Source organism: Pleurodeles waltl, chromosome 9 (assembly GCF_031143425.1).
Source record: "Pleurodeles waltl isolate 20211129_DDA chromosome 9, aPleWal1.hap1.20221129, whole genome shotgun sequence".
Lineage (NCBI taxonomy): Eukaryota > Metazoa > Chordata > Amphibia > Caudata > Salamandridae > Pleurodeles > Pleurodeles waltl.
Window position 1 is genome coordinate 997544134 of NC_090448.1, and position 15170 is coordinate 997559303.

A 15170-nucleotide genomic window follows, 5' to 3' on the forward strand; every position below is an offset into this window, starting at 1 on the left:
CTTGCATCTCATTAACGCAAGGAAGGCGTTCACGCAAAAAAATGACGCTATTTGCCCATACATTGGCGCTAGACGCGTCTAACACCAAAGTATAAATATGGCGTTAGTTTTGCGCCGAATATGCGTTGAAAAAAACGACGCAAATTCGGCGCAAACGAAGTATAAATATGCCCCCTAATGTATGACCCTTGATGTGGACAGGAGAGTGCACATGTTGTTGAAAGTTTACGTTTTTGAGATGGTCATCAAATCACTAGCTAGATGTCCTCCTTTATGATTGGCCCAAAAGTTGAAATCATCAGACAAGAGAATGTTAGCATAATCGACACAGAAAGGAGAGATTAGCTCATGAAAGAACGGTTATTGAACCAAAATGTATTTCTGGATTCCTATCCTGAGTCAAACATAAATTAAATGGTGTTATTGATAGTGGGAGTTATCTTTCTAAACTCGATTTGAAACATGCTTGTAACCAAATTCAATTACATCCCCTCTTTGTTGCCAAATGCTTAGGAATAACACTCTAGAGTCCACTGGAGATTTAACCAGTCCTTATTGAAGGCGGACTGTAAACGTGCTTCCCAGAAGCCAGTTGGTTTTAACTAACTCAAGGAATCACATCGCTTGACATTCCGAGTCAGCTTAAAGCTACATTTTTCGCAACCTTATCATGTGGCACTGTAAACATTTGCCCAGATAACATTAGTAGTTGTGAACTTTTGACAAATCAGTATCTGCATTGCTGCTTCATACATCCATCAGTTTTAGTCCAGTTTGGTCTAAAAGTAACTTTACAAAAGGGAACGTGTTTTCACTTGCAATGTGTACAGATTTGCACACTATACATTTTCACCATTGATCATTGTCCATAAGCCAGTCTTACGATGCCCTTTTGAGCACAACCTAGTAAAGCTGAGTCTTGCCATGAAGCCAGGTAACATTGTGGGCAATTATGTTGTTAAGGTGCGTGTGAGTAGCATGCAAGTTCCCCACTCTCTATCTAGCTCTTACCTTGCACATAAAGACCATGGCACATTTGTTTTTTTTAGCAAAGTTGCCTCTTATACTCAGGCAGAAGTCGTGGTTTAGGAACCCTCCTGGTCAGTTAGTAAAACCAGCGGTGTCCTTTGGCAGGCCCCATGTATTCCAGCGTGAACCCCAATATTTTTCCTCATTCCTGGTTGACAGTACTTGCAGCATCAATCTAGAGAGTTACTTTGACCCACCCCTGCCAACAATATGAATTAGGTGAAATTGGGCATTCTTTGGAACTCTACTACGTTTCTTGCTTAATGATGTTGTTTGTTTCTTTTATCTAACATCTGATAATTCTTTCAGAGTGTTATCTGTCTCTTCAGGCAGTCTATGCAGTGTGTCAAGATATACTTGCACTTTCTTTGTACTGGCACACAAAAAGCTTCTAATATGTAATTCCTAATTCAACAACAGTTAGGCCCATATTTATACTCCCTTTGCGCCGGATTAACGTAATTAACACCATATTTATACTTTGAAGCTAGACCCATCAAAATATCCTAGTGTGCGTCATTTTCTGGATGCGTGAAACCGCCTTGCATCAATGATATGCAAGGTTGGCGTTCCCGTCCAAAAAATGAATTAAACACCCATGCGCCATATTTATCCAACCGCACAAAAATGGCGCTCGTCTGGTAGGCGTAGCCAGAAAATGGTGCAAATCCCAATTTGCGCCAAATTTTAATGCCTGGGTCAGGGCAGGCGTTAAAATGAGGCAAACACACCACTACTTAAGAAAAACTCACACAAGCAACATGATTGCTAAAAAGGAAGACATGGAGGTGCTACTCATGCAGCATGCACGAAGACGCAGAACACAGGAGTAACAGCAGCAGCTACCACCACACCAACGTGGACCCCGAAGGCAACACAGAAGGCAGGATAGGATATTCAGGACCAGGACAACCCTTCAGGGCTTCAGGGAACATGACATCCTCCAGAGGTATAGACTAAACTGGCAAGCCATGCAGCAGCTGCTGTGCCACATTGAGCAACAGTTGGCAGCCAGCTTGCAGACACCTCACATCATTCCACCGGAGACCAAGCTGCTAGCTGTCCTGCACATGTTGGCAAGTGGCTCTTTTCAAACCACTGGTGCCCTGGTTGCTGGGATCTCACAGCCCTCATTCTTTGCCTTCCTTCCCAAGGTACTTGATGCCATCATCTCCCTCACAACCCGCCACATCAGCTTCCCCAACACACAGCAGAAGCAGCAGGAGACCAAACGGGTTTTTATCAAATTCATGGCTTCCCGCACGTGCTTGGTGCCATTGACTGCACACATGTCCGGATTGTGCCCCTGCTGCAAATGAGCACCTATACTGCAACAGGAAGCACACACACTCCATCAATGTGCAGGCCATTGTGGATCACCGGGGATTGTTCACCAACATCATGGCAAAGTATCCTGGGAGTGTACATGATTTATTCATCTTCCGCCACAGCACCATCAATCGGCACTTCCAGGATGGACGATATGGCAATGGCCTACTTGTTGGTAAGTACAGAAACCTAGTCATTTACACACAGCACAGCAACCCTGTAGGACACCCTACACATACACCACTACATTGACATGTGGCCAGGAAGACACTGAGGTGTGACATTGGTAGTCATGTTTGATATCCTGACCCAAAGGGATACACACCTATGGACAAATGACAGATGCAAATAACAAGAGATGCCACTCTAGAGACACACGGGTCCAATTTAAAACCACACAGTGACAATAACATGGCCTTAACTGGCAGTACAACTTCGAAGATGGACCTTTCAAAATCACATCCATAACACTCAATCCCACACCCTTCCAAGCAATATGTCCTGTGTAAGGGGTGTGTAATATGTGTTGCTGCAGGTCAAACACCATGAGACACATAGCATGATGACGCTGACTCTAATGAAGGTGACATGGAATTATTGAGGCAGTACCAACATCTCACATCACTGCTGGGGTGACAGTGCCAGCTAGCAATAAGGAGTGGACTGTGCTATGAAAACATGTGGATGTGAAACTAATGCAAAGTGCACACTGCTACACATACGGATTGAGACAATTCCCCATATACATAACAGATGTACAGGCAGATGGACCTTCCTACACTACAACCTTCACCCCCCACAACCAAGTTAGCCAGCTTACCGGAGCAAGTTCAGAAGTGTAGGTACACGTTTGCACATGAGCCAATTAGGTGAGGGCACAAAAATAGGTTTGCATAGAACTTGTCACACATGGGATAATTGTACATTGTCAATTGTGAACACTTCAGTGCTGCCAATTTATGGTGATGTGTTGTGCATTGTCACCTAGCCAAATCAAAAGGCCTCACTGTTGCATTTCACCTGCAATTATGTATGTCAAATTGGATGGGATGTTCAGGCCATATAGTGCAACCATGTTATCACCACAGTGGAATCGATTGTGTGTGTGGAAGTATCATGTCACCTCCAGTGAAGGCACACAAACACTTCTTTCACATTACATAACACACGGGAGATACACACGGAACAGCAAGTTTCTAAATATACCACTGAGATCATGTCAATCAGCCAAACACCAGTTCTGATAGTCAAATAACTCAATGCAGAAAGAACATCACAGAAGCCTAGGATCCCACATAATACCACAAACACAGATGTGTCACAGACGACAAAAGATAACAACTGCCATGCAAAGTGACAATCACGGTGCAATCAACAACAAAATACTTACCCTCATTTTCTCTTTCAGCTGATCAGCGTTACGGAATCCAGCCACGGATCATGACCCCAATTGCCAACCCAAGCACAGCAGCAGAGCGTGCCTATAATGAGGCACATAATAGGACACACACCATAGTTGAGCGGACGTTTGGCATCCTGAAGTCCAGATCCAGGTGCCTGGACATCACTGGAGGCAGACTCCTATATTCCCCTGAAATAGTCTGCAAGATCATTTTGACCTGTGCCATCCTGCACAACATTTGTGTGGAAAGGAACATTCCCTTCTATGAACCGGATCAACAAATGCCTGAAGAGGAGGATGCTGTCAATGAAAATGAGGTGGAACATCCAAACACAGCTGCAGGGTTGCGTTGGAGACAACACATCGTACAAAACTTCTTCTAACTATAGTCACCATCACCACTTTGTTATCATATGTAATTAAACACCTCACTTCATCACTCGATCATGCCCTGGGTTATTATTTATGCATCACACGATCTCTAGGAATCATAATCAGAGTTTTGCCTCATGTAGCATTGCAGAAATACAAATTTGCATACAGAAAAAGCCACATCACATTTGATGGGTATGAATGTAGAGCAAACATCACACACAGTGTTAATGACATATATCCTGTCTATTTCACATTTTAAAGGCCATATATGAGGACCTCAGATATCAGAGGACCACAGCTATGAGACACATCCATGTTGCCAACATAGTCCATTGCAGCATATGACACCCAACTAAGACACGATCAATCATAAGGTAAAAAAGTGCATCATACATGAGGCAGTGGATGTGCAATTGCATTGGTAACAGGAATGTATGACCAGACCCTTGACAGCAGTAAGCGTGACATCAGGGCCCGTATTTATACTTTTTTTTGCGCCGCTTTTTGACGCAAAACGGCACAAACCTACAAAATACAATGGTTTTTGCAAGTTTGCGCCGTTTTTGCATAAAAAAACGACGCAAATGCGGCGCAAAAAAAGTATAAATACGGGCCCAGCTATCTCTGCAAGGAGCATGTGTGAAAAGAAGTGCATCAAACCTGAAAATGGATAGCACAAGTGCCACAGGTATGACAAGCATTGCTCACAAGACATGCCCTCCGCAGTCCATCCCAGGTAATAAGTCCCACCACTGCCATGTTTTAAGTCTCTCCCCACCCTTCTCTAGGGGGTGCTGTAAATGGACTATCTGTACCCTAAGAATCTTCATCTACACTCACCCAGACTCCCATTTTGACTCCTATGTGCTTCCCTCTTCAGTATGGCATGCCATGGTCATAGTTCATCAGTCTTCATGGACTTCAGTCCGATAATGCACTGCCTGGTAGTCGGTAAGACCTGTAATCAGCTGTCCATTGCTTCCCATGTGAAATGTCCAGTTGGCCCTTTGAATTTGATTCTCAAACCCAGGACTTGTGAGAGACTGAAAGTGCACACACCTGTGAGCACCTCCATGCAGACCAGCCATTTCAACCTGCCCTGCCCTTGCTGCTGCCTGGAATTACGTAGAAGCTGCCATTTTCGGAATCTCCGTGTTGTGCATTGGCGTACAAATCACTTGTGAACCAGAGCCCTTGGGGGATTGTGTAACAGTGCAGACCACAGCACAAACTGTTTTTTGCTCCCACAGTGTTGTTCCTGCTTGTCTCAGTCAGAGTCTGCTCACTGTGTATTTGCCTTGTTCATGTTTGTTCCTGACAGAGCCTGCATCCTGTTAGCCGACATGTTCCAGTCTTTGCGTTAAACATAGAGGTTCCCTGTGGCTACATTTGTCTCATAGTTTCTTTCCATGCCCTCTGTTTCCTCCTGGGGTATTGTGTCTGGTAGGTCTACGATGAATCCTCAAATGTATAGTATAGTTTAATCAGTTTATTTATCATCTTCTGTTCTGGGACATGTGTTCCAATGGCCTAATCCAGCCCCCATCCCTTGTCTGGTTTTGCATGTATTCATTAGTGCCAAACAGTGACAGTGTGTATGGCTTGGATTTGGTACTGTGCCTCCAGCACAACAAACAAGGGTTGCTAATGTGTATGTAAGGACAAAACATGTTTCTGCCCTGACGGTCCAGACACAGATTCACTTCTGCCGCCACGTTTTGATGGGGCTTGGGTGGTGACTAGCTGTGACATTAATCAGCACAGAGGCACTGATGTTCCCTGTTGCAGTGGGAATTTTAGAGCCCCCCAGTGTACAAATGTTGTGATGAAACCTGCCTGTTTTCTATTACTGATCCATAACGTATTTGAGCACACCAAGGTTGATCTGTCGTCAACCTTCCGAAAAGTTCTGCTGTGCCATAGCTGGACTATCCGCATGTGTGTCGTTAGTTGTTCTTTAACCTTCGGTCGAATCTGCTTTGAAGGATACTCTGTTAAATCAAGGGTTGGCTCCACAGACTCATGACTAGACCTGCACATAACTGTGACAACATGGAGGCCAATACTGGCACAGGGTACACATGGCCACACACTTGAACTGGAAACCTTTGTGCAATAAACCACTGGAAATATGTGAACACATGCAGCATGGTCTGCTGGTCCTCCACAGACACAGAAGAAACATAGGTCATTTTACGTGACTCAAACTGTGGTGTACATAACAATTTTAGGATTGGATTTGAGACTCTGGGCCATATTTATACTTTTTGACGACACAACTGCGCCAACGCAGTTGTGCGTCAAAAATTTTACCGCCGGCTAACGTCATTCCTACGCACCATGCGGGCACCTTATTTAAGGAATGACGTTAGCCGGCGCTGCGGACTGGTCTGAGTAAAAAAAAAAATGACTCAAACCAGGCAGCGCCGGTGTAGGGGAAAATGGGGGTTGTGCTTCAAAAAATGGTGCAAGTCAGGTCTGGGGCAAAAATCATGCCTCAAACCGGACTTGCGCCATTTTTTGACGCACAAGCCCCATTGAAATGACTCCTGTTTTAGCAAAGACAGGAGTCATGCCCTCGTGCCCAATGGCCATGCCCAGGGGACTTCTGTCCCCTGGGCATGGTCATTGGGCACAGTGGCATGTAGGGGGGGGGCAAATTAGGCCCCCCTATGGCACTTAAAAAAAAAAAAAAAAAATACTTACCTCAACTTACCTGTACTTACCTGGGATGGGTCTCCCCATCCATGGGTGTCCTCCAGGGGTGGGCGAGGGTGGCAGAGGGCGTCCCGGGGGGGAGGGAAGGGCACCTCTGCACTCCTTCCGAGCCCACAGGTCTCTTAACGCCTGCTCTGACCCATGCGTTAAAAAATGGCGCACATCAGGCTGTGCACCGTTTTTTAAGGCCTACCCCCTCCTGTGCGTCAAAATGATGCTGGGGTGTAAATAAGGCGCACAGGCCTTAAAGTCATTTTTTGGAAGGGAATGCCTACCTTGCATATCATTAATGCAGGGCAGTTTCCCGCATCCATAAAATGACGCACACAGTGGAATTGTGACGTCCGCGGGGTCGGGTGTCAGAGTTTAAATATGGGGCAAGGTATGCGCCGAATGTGCGTCAAACTTTTTTATGCACATTTGGCGCAAACAGAGTATAAATATGCCCCTCTGTGTCACAAACACTGTATCTACCCAGCATGTTCAAATGACTGTCTCATGGGTAGAATACACACAAGTGACCATGAAGTGGTATCCAACATTTCATTACATGTGAGAGGTAACATATCTGACATAGCCATTATAAACCGTCCTCGATCTTTCCTGTGTATAGTTTGTCATGGGAAATGTTTTGTCCCTAAAGTCAAGGAAGTACACACAGCATAAGACGCAACAGATATAACAAACACGTATCATGACTGATGTACCTCAATGAATGGCATCTGATGGTTATACACATTTCTAACACATTCATACATGCACATTACGCCAAACTCTTCTCATGACGTTCCCACAGAGGCACAATAATAACTTGAACAGACAATTCATGATGCAAACGCATAAAAAAAGACGCATATGCGTCAAAATATCATGCATATTCGTTAAAAATGACGCTCACACACATTATACATCAATTGGTCCCTAGCGTTAATTCCAACACCACAACCCAGGAAAGCAGTTATCCATTTAAAATGTATTGATTTGTGAATGCGGGGTAATTTTCATGCATATGCATCAAAAAATATTGACGCAAACCCCGTAAGCGTCATAAAATTACACGCAATACAAAAAAAAGTCCCGCAATTGAGACAGGAAGTTATGTAATAGGATATCCTGTTTACAGAATTTCACTTTGCAGTCTGTGATTATTATAGACTGGGTGGCTGTGTCTTGAGTTGTCTCTGTGAATATTGTGAATTTGTCTCCTGTGTGCTATAGATATTGTATTTTGGTATTTTGTAAGTGTCTGTGGTAATCTGTGTAAATGTTTTTTGTCATTTATTGTAATTAGATTTGTCTTTGTACAGTTGGGAGCCTGTTTGTGGGTATTGTTAGTTGGGGTATTGTTGGGCTGTCTGTTGGTTAGTTAAGTTTCCTTTACCTACCTCCTTTCCTGTTTTTCCCTCTTTACCCTTTTCTCTCCTAATTTTGTTGATATGTTGGGAAGGCCACATCTGGGGCGAATGGGTGAGGACGAGCTATGGGCATTTGTGTGGCTGGTGTGACACTTCTTCCCCCTGATGTTGGAGGCTGGGGGCCGGGTGATACAGGGGTATCACACTGAGGCAGGAAGGCTCAGGTGGGCAAAGGTCGTGTTCCACATGCGGCGCATATTCAACAGCCAGCACAACGACCTCCAGCTGAAGCATCGCTGGGCTGACCTGGTGGCCCGAGAGCAGGACCTGCTGGACCACCTGGGTGTGGTGATTAGTGGCCCTGTTGGTGAGTACAAATTTGACTAATGTGTACAATACAATGCTCTGGATTGACAGTAGCAGATTTTGTGACATGCTGCATGCAATGTTTGTGGACATGTGGAATGCAAGTTGAACAAACTGCGGCCCTGATTTATACAATTTTTGTAACGCATTACTGTCATTTGTTGACACAAAAGCTGCGTAAACTTACAAAATACAAATTTAGCTTGTAAATTAGTGCCACTTTTGCATCAATAGTTGATGGTAATGCGGCACAAACAAAATTATGAATCAGGGCCTGTGAGTGTACCAGGAATGGATGTATTTCACATGCTAATACAAGGAACCAATGTAGTCCCCAGTTTTTTTAAACCATGTCTGAACAGTACTCATGGCCATACGTACAAAGCTCTTCCTAACCTCTGCTAATATCTTAGGCCGATATTTCTACTTTGTTTGTGCTGCATTTGTGTTATTTCTGGATGCAAAAGTATAGCACACTTGCTACAATCAAATTTATTTTGCCAATTTCCATAGCTGTAGCGTAAACAAATGAAGCAAATGCAACACAAAAAATGACACATCTGGCCCTAAGTACATTGTTTCTGTGTGTTTACGTCTAGACAGAAAATCTTTCACATGGCCAAACCCAAATGTGCCTGTATGCTACGAGATTTCAGTAGCACACAACAGGTTAATCTCGTGGCTTTTCGGAGGAGGTGTTGAAATCCTATCATTGAGTAGCAGGGGCCAACAACTCTTTTGGCTTGGGCGCAATTGCTGTTACTAAGCTAGCGCAGTTACCATCTGTGTCACTCTTTAGCCAAACTATTTTGTAAAGTGAATGGCTCATCATGGGATTCCTGCTCTTTGTGAATTCATGGTCACAAACTATTTATTAGCATGATGTTGTGCAAGGGACCACTGACTGCTTCCATTATACCATTTAAGTGACGAAATAGGTTGTTATTTTACTTTTGGTACACCCCTGCTGATATACTGCAGCATATGTACAATTATTAACTTCTCAGTATGAAGGCTGTCACAGACATGGTTGTATGCTAAGATCAGCAGGCCAGCATTTATGTGAGTGCTGCCATTCCCAAGGTGTTTTAAAATATAGACCTACCTCATCATGATTGCAGAAGTAGGGCATTTGCTAACCCATGTTTCAATTAGCGGACAGTGTCAGTTTGTTTGCACTACCACTGATCACCCAACTTGGCAATTCTAAGTTAATGAATCTGGCAAAGTGTGATTTACAGTACCTGATATAGGTACACAGGGCCCAGAGTAACGCATTTCATGTGCAATGACTACACCTGTGCCCATGCATTCTGTCAAGGAAGATCAAATTAGACAGTCAGCATACATCTTTTTGTTGTTTTGAATCAGAAAAGTGGCCAATCCATGTTTAGCGTAACATTGTTATCAAGTAACACACAGGATCCCTGCCATCATGTTGTCATAGGGGGCATATATGGCTCTGGGTACACTGCCAATGTGGCATATGTAACCTACATACAACACTGGCACACATATCATGGACCACTGAAAGCACAAGAATTCCTGAACACAAATCAACCTACATGAGCATCACACAGTTACTCATTGTCCCTTGACGCACAAGCCACAATACCTGAGTCACCGGTATTGCAGTGCACCAGGAATGTGGCATTGCATGTGTCTCCCAATTATAAATGATGAAATGGAGTACCCTCTGGAATGAATTAAGCACAAAATTGAGTAATCATGTTTGGCACCACATGATTGTTAGCGACAGTGCATGTGTGCATATGTGTGTCTATCACTTACTGGAGTGACAGTGTCAATGCATGTTTGCAGTGGTATGTCTGTTGAGGTGTCTACACGCCTGATGTGCAGCTCTATCATATAAAATGTCACACACAGGGATTTGTTGTTCCAGGTTTTATACAGTGAGCAGACATTGAGCACATATCACCCTTCCATGTTTTACAGGTGGACCAGCCCCCTACACAATTGGTGAAGTGACCCAGACGTATCCAGTAAGTATTAATATGTTTGTCCTGTGTTGTGTTTGCAGCTGTTGTGTGATTGACTCCTGTGTGTTGGACTGATTGCAAGGTATGATGTGCTGGCACGTGATCTGATATTTGACTTGACTGGAGGTTGACATTTTGTTCCATGGTAGAGTTAGACATTCTACGGCGGAGAGTCATATATTGGGAGTTGAGTGCTGCGCAATAGGCATGGCAGGTGAACAAGGTGATTTGTTGCTACATGTATGCCAAAAATTAATTTGGAGGTGGCCAGTGTCATAATTTGGTCAGCAAGTCATACCCTAATTCACACAGACTAGTGATGCATCAGTTTTACACACAGACTTTCGCATCCCTTTTAAGTAATGAACACGTAGGACTGTATGGGTGACTGTCGCGCAGCATCTAGCTCCACATGTTGTACTCCATTTACGTGGCACCTGAGTGAAATGTCATAGGCATGCATGCAGGTCAAGGCCAGATGGGTGCTTGCATCAATGTGGTTGATTTTTTAAATGTGTCAGTGAGATCTAGTGATGTTGACAATTGTCCACAATTAGAAAAATAAATGTAGATGTGATTGTCCAATGGTTGACTCAATCCTAGTTGGCAGGCCTCCTTACCTGTGGTGGACTGACTAAACCCATGGACAGCTGTCCAAAGCTTCGTGGTTGTTCTTGATGTTTGAAAGTATGTGTTGCATGTCCACCCCCCCCTGAGGCACAGGGTTAGGGCTAGAAAATATGTGTACCTAGGTATGATGATCACAGTGTAGATGACAGACATGTAATTCAAGCATTCATGTGTTCCAAACTACAATGCTCCTCATGATTACCAACTGCATACTGTCCTGGCAGTTCCATATACAAATCACAGGTCTTGTGTGCCTTGATTTTGATCATGAGGATAGTTATTAGTCGGCCTGGCACATGTTGAGTACTTGCAGCATTTGTTATGTGACTAATAGCAGTACAAATATGCATGGATCATTTCATTAAGTACACACCTTGTTGTGCTTTGCTGTTATATAGTTGATGGGTAGGCTGCGTTGGCATGTCATTCCTCAGGGACATCCTATCATCTGTACTGTGATTTGGACTGTATGTGCTATTTTTGATGAAGTGTTAGAATATCATCTGTACATGTATCACACAATGATGTCACTAATGTTTGCTTGTTTCTATTTCTACAGCTGCCAACATGAACGCCCAGGAGATACGGGAATTTCAGAGGCAGGCAGTGCGGTACCGCCACATACTTGATGTGGAGGCCGGGTTCCGCAATATGGCAAGGAGATATCGTCATGCGAGAGCCACAGGGGTATGGAGTGCATTTAGCCAAGGGGGGGGCACCTCCTGCACCTCCCCCTCCAACCACAGCACCAGCACCAGCACCAGCTTCTACAAGTGCTACCCAGACGACCCCAGCTGCTGTATTGGACATGACTGAATTCCATACTCTAAAACGTGACATGCGAAGTATGTTGCGCCAGATGGACAGGCTGCAGCAGGAGGTGGCCCGCAATAGCAGGAGGCTGCAGGGGATTAAGAAGATCCTGCGGAGGGGCAATTTGAGACTTTTTGATCCTCACCCATAATTCCTTTCCCTCTCTCCTCTTTCCTCGTTCTTTTCTTTAGTGGGTTTAGGGGGCTTAGTGTTAGGTTAGGATAGGCTGTTAGTTTAGTTAGGATAAGGGGGTTGGGAGGTGGAGAGTGTTATATTATTACATGTTTGTTTGTGGGTGGGTGGGTGGGTGGGGGATGATGTTGGGGTTTATGTGTATAAAAAATATATATAAAATAAAAAATACAAAAAAATATATATTTGTTTAGGATAAGTTAGCATGTGTTTAGGTTAGTATATGTTGTCCTACACGTGCCCCGTCATTTAAGGGGGGTGAGGGTTTGATGTTTAGAGTGTCTAGTTAAATGTGGTAAGTAACTTTAGCTTAGGGTAGTTAGGGCCAGTTGTGGGTAATGTATAGTTAGGATAGGTTAGGTTAGTTTAGGTGTTTCCCATAGTTTAAGTTTCCTTTCATACTGATATAATAAAGTCTTATGTACTCCTTTCCAGTATGTGTCATATGCTTGGGGATCAGGGATTTTGCATGAGTGTACAGTGTCAATTTAGTATTTACATTTGTGTTCCATCCTGCATCCAAATCCCATTCTTGACATGGTTATTCCCACTTCCAAATGAGCTGTCACATTGGCAGTTACAACAAAGCTACTTCTCTATGCATCTGCCATACATTGCACCCACCACTCAAGGTAACTATGGTTCCCAATGTGTTGTAAAGGTTGGTGTGATTTTAAATCTGGCATCGTTTGAGTCCTGTGTTGGAATCTTGGGCACTGTGGGACGTCTGCCTGCAGCCTGATGTTCATGTGAACCCTGATAAGCTGAGTGATGTCATAATCCTATGAATTTCTGTATACATAACTCACACCTATCATTTCTTACATTGTACTCCGAGGTTACATAATTGTCCATACACCCGTACACATCAATTTCTGCTGTATGGTGTGTGTGTGTGTGTGATTAAAGTTTAGAGTCAGATGTCACATACATAATGATTGTTTTGAAGGGAATGTGAGCCACATTGAGTTTCATTGTGTACATACTTTGGACCTGACATATTCAGTTCTACACAGCATTATACTGTTTGTGATCTTCTAACTTCAGATATAAGCCTAAGGAAGCACAGATGATGATGTAATCCAGACCCCTGTGCATAGTTATCAGCCCATATTCTTTCTACACTGTTGTATTGACATTCTGTGGCCATTGACATGTTACATACATAAAAAATCTCCTACACAGTTGATGTGTCACATTACACAGAGACAAAGTGGTTGTGTAAGTGCTATTTATGTTAAGGTGCTGTAGTGCAATATTTACATAGTCCAGGATTGTAAATCCATTAGTGTGACGCCTTCTATTGTGACGCAACACAAGTGCAATGGTGAGGGACATGTCATTGGACATGCTGTGGTAAAGTGTCATTCAGTGCAGAGGAACATGAATTGCCAATGAGGTAGTGAGAGACAATTGCAGTGCATAGTGGTAAGGTAAACAGTGTGCTGGAGAACTGTGCATCTTACCAACTGTAGCAAGACTGGCGTGTTAACAATCACAGGACATAGGAAATCAGTGGCCATGTGGCATGGACTGGTGCTACCGGGTACTCCTACGGGTGAAGGTGATCTGTTCCACGTCTCCATCTTCTGATGTGTGTGTCGTCTCCTCTGCCCTTGGTGGTGGTGGGTTTGAAGGGGCAACACACACTTCAGTGTTTGAAGACGTGGAGTCAGAATTCCCGGTAGCTGCCAACTGTGGGGCTATTAAGGGCAGTACTGCAGCAAGGAGGAGCTGCTGGTTCTTGAGTATAGCAGCTACATCGCTGTGGTAGGCAGCAAGGTCGGTCCTGAGGAGGTCATGATTGCAGTCGTGCACACAGTGAAATGTTTGGGATGCCAGGTGTTGTGGCAACTCCCTGACTGCTGTGGTGAAATCCCTCACACATTGTTGTAGTCTTTGCAGTAGGGATTGTTGCACTTGCATGGCTGCTGACTGTTCTGCAGATTACATCATGCACATGCGCATCCCCTCAAGGCTGGCTGCCATATTTTGCATCCCCAACCACACCTCCTTGCCCAGCTCCCACTGTACTCCTGCTGTACTCCCACTACTGTCCTCTCAAAGGTGGTACCGGTGTCATCAGAGTCCTCAGCTGGGTTGGAACTGGCAGATCGTACTATTAGGGTGGTGGGTGGGTCCTCTGTGATGGCTGCTGCATCAGTGCTCCTCCATGCTACTGAAGGTGGGGTCTGGAGGGTTCCAAGGACATCTTAGAGGGTTTGCTGGCTAATGGTTGTCAGCTCGTCATCCATGTCCTCAGGGAAGTACAGGACAGGCATATCCACAGGAGAGCCATCGTCCTCTCCAAAGAGACATTGTACAATTAGGCCCATATTTATACTTTTTTAGCGAGTATAAATATGGGCCTTAGTGTGCTGTGTTGTGGCAGTTGTAATGTGACGTCACTGACTTCCTATTAGTGAGACATTGTAATCTTGGTTCCTGTTCATTGTTCCTGTCATTAATGTTAGCATTCTCACAGGCCTATGCCCCACCTGCATGTCACATGTAGTGTGGGCAGTTTGGGGAATTGTCTGCGTCACATCCTCTAGGTGTAGGTTCTGTCCAAATTGTATGTTGTCACCTTCTTCTTCTACTCAACCCTCCCTCTACTTCCATTAGCATGGTGAGGCCTTCCAATGGCTGTGGGTGTTCTGATGCCACTTGCACCACACTTAACAATATGGGACTCACCCAATCACTGATATTTCACATACACCTATACGTTGGTGAGACCAAGCACATACTATGTATAGCATTGGCATGGCACGATACAGGTGTCAGCATTGGTAGTGTGTCATTTTGATGTTTGCGAATGTGTGCTACATTGCATAGCACTGATGGGCCTGGTAGTGTTCCATTTCCTCTTATGACTGTGCGGGTGTGTTTAACTAGCTAGACACATATGTCCTCCCCACCAATGCTGTTGTCTTAGTAGTATGACAGTTGGGATGTTGC